Source organism: Cryptomeria japonica, chromosome 1 (assembly GCF_030272615.1).
Source record: "Cryptomeria japonica chromosome 1, Sugi_1.0, whole genome shotgun sequence".
Classification (NCBI taxonomy): domain Eukaryota; kingdom Viridiplantae; phylum Streptophyta; class Pinopsida; order Cupressales; family Cupressaceae; genus Cryptomeria; species Cryptomeria japonica.
The window spans coordinates 408,464,198-408,469,084 of record NC_081405.1 but is presented as its reverse complement, the minus strand read 5'-3'; positions in this window follow the sequence as shown (position 1 = coordinate 408,469,084).

Sequence of the window (4,887 nt, the reverse complement as noted above, 5' to 3'; positions counted from 1 at the left end):
GCTACAAAAAAACAGTATATTCCAACCATTAACCAGTAAGGACATTACATTGGTATCAGAGTTGGTGATCTTGCTAGCCTGTTGGGGTTTCAACCAAGAGACCAAACACATACAAATCTGCAAACTAATATCACATTTCCAAATCATACATAAACTGTTTGACGAAATTACCTATTGATTGTAAGGGAGAAGTAAACAAATTTTAGTGCAAATCAAGGGTAAGAAACTATAGTGAATTGATTCTATGAACATTCGAGAAATTGGCTCACACAGATTTTACACCAAACGTAGAGCAAAACAACAAAAATAGGAAGTAGTAGAAGAACAGGATCCCTTGATCATGGCAGAGCAACAAAATGAGGGTGGAAATGGTCAACCCAACATACAAGATGTATTGGGTCAATTGGCTCAACAACAACAACAGATGATGCAAACCTTCATGTAGTCATAGTAGCAGCTTTTGAACGCAATTGGTAATTTAAGGGTGCAACCACAGGCATAGAAGCAAGATGGAGAAGGAAGTGAGATGGGAAGAGAAAATCCTGTTGGAGCAGCCTCTAAGGCTGTTAGGACAGCAAACACAAGGTCTAATCGGCCATTGAGACCTACGTTTTTGCCCAAAAGAAATGAAGTGGAAGAGGTTCCTCAGGAAGAGGTTGAAGAAACACATATCACGGATGATGTTGTGGCTGCTTATGACACCTATGTGGCACTTCCACAACAAGTTAGGACATTAATAGATTTGAATCAGTTCATGAATCAACAGAAAGATAAGGCTAGATTCAGATTGGAAAGGCAAGGCCGAGGGCCTAGAAGGAAAACTGGGCAAGGCACTCAACCCAAGGAGTATAAGGAAGCATTAAATAAGTTTCCTTTACTGACATTAGATGGGAGTGGAAAGACAAGTGCTAGATCATGGGTACATAAACTAGACACATTCTTATCACTTAAACCCATGGACGAGGATAAAAGCTATACAGATTGCCACAATGCATCTAGAAGGAGTAGCTTATGACTGATGGCACCACAGATTAGTGTCACAAGATCATGCCATGGTACATTCCTATGAGGAATTTGTAAACAAGCTAATTACTTCATTTGACAGGAAAGACATAGAGGTCTGCTATAGATATCTAGCTCAACTCAAGCAAGTGGGACATGTGGAATCATACATCAATGAGTTCTAGAAGATTGCAGTGATGGTTTTGGATATGCTAGAAAAGAGGGTCACCATGCTGTTTGTAGAAGGGTTGAGTGACAAATTAAGGGGATTGGTCAAGGCACATAAGCCTAATACTTTGCATGATGCGATTGGTTTATCTCTTAACCTTGAAACTACACCTTCCTTTTAGCCACAGAAGAAAAGTTTCAGCACATGGAAACCAAATAAAAAGGGCATTAATTAGCAAAAGTATACACCACCAAAGGGTGATCAAGAGTCTAGGAATGAATTGAGAAGGAAGAAGCTATGCTTCTCTTGTAAGGAACCATGGGAGTTGGGACACCGTTGTCTTGGAAAAGGTAAGGCCCATCTGATTGAGGTCATATCTGATGATGAAAAGTTAGAAGAGCAAGAGGTTAGTATCGAAGACGAAAGTGACCATGAGGATCAGCCACTATGGGTAGATGCAGGTAGAATTGGAAGATACTACAACCAAAGAAACTCCACATAACACTATTGCCACCCTATCTGGAGTACCCAAAAGTCGCCCTTTTTGATTAAGAGGTGTCCTTAAGGGGCAACAGATGGTTTGTTTAGTGGACAACAGAGCCACACATAATTTTATTGATGAAGGACTAGTGGTGAAGTGTGGGCTATAGGTTGAGGACTTCCCAGGATTCAGTGTTATTGTCATAGATGGATTTACACTAAGTTGCACTAGGGTGGTACCCCAGCAAAGAATTTAGGTTGGAGATTATACCATAATGGATGACTTTTATGTGCTTGGGCTTAGCAATATAGATGTCGTCTTGGGACTCCAGTGGTTAGAGTCACTTGAGTGATATGTTCCAGACTTTCACCAGATGCAACTTGAATTTATGATGGATGGTAAGAGGATTGTGCTTAAGGCTATTTTAGACAATGGTCCTTGAGTGGTTTCAGCAAGGAGGATAGAGGCTCTATACAAGCACGGTGATGTGGACTGGGTAGCTTAGTGTCTTGTGTCTACTAAACCTTCCTCCAATAGTGAGTCGCAATATCATGTTGATATCCAGATAGTGTTGGATAAACATAGTACGGTGTTTGGGGAAATCCCCCCGGGAAGGCCACCTGAACGTGGATTCGAGCATGTCATAGAGTTTGAAGAGGGCACCAAGCCAATTATCACTATATCGTACTGACACCCACACCATTTTAAAGAAGAGATTGAGAAAACAATCAAGGAGTTACTGAGCATGGAACACATCTAGCCTAGTTCCAATCCATTTGCTTCATTGGTTGTTTTGGTCAAAAAGAAGGATGGCACTATGTGCATGTGCATAGATTACAGAGCCTTGAACAAGAAGACCATTATGAACAGGCTCCCCATTCCCAGGATCGATGAGCTACTTGATGAATTACATGGGGCCATGCATTTTTCTAAGATTGATCTTCATTCAGGCTATCACCAAATTCAAGTCCGGGAAGAAGACATACACAAGACTTCTTTTCGTTGTCACTATGAACACTTTGAGTTCCTATTCTTGTCATTCAGACTCACCAATGCACCAGCAACATTCTAGTCTTGTATGAACCACACCTTTCGGGATCAGTTGCGTAAGTTTGTGCTAGTTTTCTTTAATGACATATTGATATACAGTAAGTCTTCGAATGATCATCTTCATTATTTGGATGTGGTGTTGGGTATTATGGTGGCTCAATCACTGTATGCGAAGGCTTCTAAATGTGAGTTCGGGATGACTGAGATTCTTTATCTTGGGCATGTGATTGCATTTGACGATGTTAAGGTACACCAAGAGAAGATTCAAGCTTTTTTGGAATGGCTGCCATCTAAAAATATTTCGAAGTTGAGAGGCTTCTTGGGCCTATGTTGCTATTATAGAAGGTTTGTGAAAGGCTTCTCGTAGTTGGCATCAACACTTATAGACCTCACAAAAAATGGTGCATTTCATTGGTTTGATGAGGGGCAAGTGACATTAGACAAGCTCAAGGAAGTCATGAGCTCATGTCTAGTGTTGGCACTACTTGATTTTACATAGCTGTTTGTCTTGGAGTGCGATGCATCGGGTCAAGGGATAGGTGTAGTTTTGATGCACAATCGACATCCAATTACATACGAGAGTAGAAAACTATGGTACATTGAAAGATTGTACTCCACATATGATAAGGAAATGCTAGCAATTATGCATGCACTAGCTAAGTTCAGACAATATTTAGTGGAGACTAAGTTTGTGGTCAGGATTGATCACAACAGTCTTAAGTATTTTCTGGAACTAAAGGATTTGAATGAATGGCAACAGAAGTGGGTGAGCAAGATTCAGGCTTATGACTTAGATGTGGAGTATATTAAGGGGAAGAAAAATATTGTTGTCAATGCACTCTCCAAGAAACCAACACTCTGTTCTCTCACTGATATTTCAGCTGATTGGAAATTTCAATAAGTGGTCAAGTCTACCAAAAATGACTTTCCCTGTGATTTGATTGACAGACGAGTATAGGCTAACAGATATTCTATAGTTGATGATATCATTTATTATTATAAGAAAAGGATATATCTTGTATCAAGGTCGAAGTTGAAGGTCAAGATTATGAGGGCAATGCATGATACCCCTCCAGCAAAACATCCAGGCTTCTTTGAAACCTACCGACAAATTCGAGAGAGATTCACCTAGAAGGGACTAAAGGATGATGTGTTGTAGTATGTTAGAGAGTGCCTGACTTGTCAACATAACAAGTCAGAACATACGTTCCCTGCAGGCCTCCTACAACCTTTGTCTGTAATGTCCCCTTCTCAATGATGAGAAGTTTAGTTGGCTATAAGCCTATCCCGAAGACCAGTAGGCTAACTGGAAGCAAAGATTAGGGTTTCCATCTTTTGTGGAGCTTTGCAAGAGCTGTTTGATGATTGACGAGTTGGAATTCTACAATTTAGATTGTGGATTCTTTCTAGGTTTTCCGAGAGCTTCGGAGGGTGTGACATGCATACAGTTTAGAGAAGTTTTCCAAACTTACTATTTTTAGAAGTTGGAGGCATTTGTCAAGATTTCAAGGTTTTTTGGGTTTTTTGAGTTCACTCACGAGGTTTGAAGAACAATCTTTTGGTGATGTTTTTCAGGACTTACTATTTTTAGTAAGTACTATATTTGGCAGTAAATTTTTTAGCAGTTCAGTTTTGGTGATTTCCAGCACTTCAGTCTTTGACTCAATTTGGCGAAATCAGTATCTGAGGAGAAGGTATTTTTAATATATTAATACCTTAGGCACAAGGTTTTAATATTTGATAATTTTTGATGACTTAGGAAAGGAGGAAATAATAATTTTATCCTAAGTCTACTTGGCAAATTATTTCACCCTCTTGTAGGACACCAAAGTACAAATGCATTATTTTTATACACCTTAAGTTATCTCTAAAAGTTCCACTTAAGGAGGGGGTCATGTTTGGATGCCATATGCTAAGAGAAAAAAATGAAAAATGCAACGCCAAGTCAAGAAGGTGTCATAAAATGAAATGAAAATGAAATGAAGGGAATTTGGGCGCCATTTGGATTTGAATTTGAGCCCTCAGAATCTATAAATAAGAGTGCTGGCCTCTTATTTGGGATCTTTGAGCAAATATTATAACGAAGTGCTGTCAAAATGCAGAGTGAAGCTTCGGGGAACGCTTACCTCCTAGCCATTGCTTGATTTATTGCTTGCAATATAGCAACTAGTTGAGTTGGAGCCTG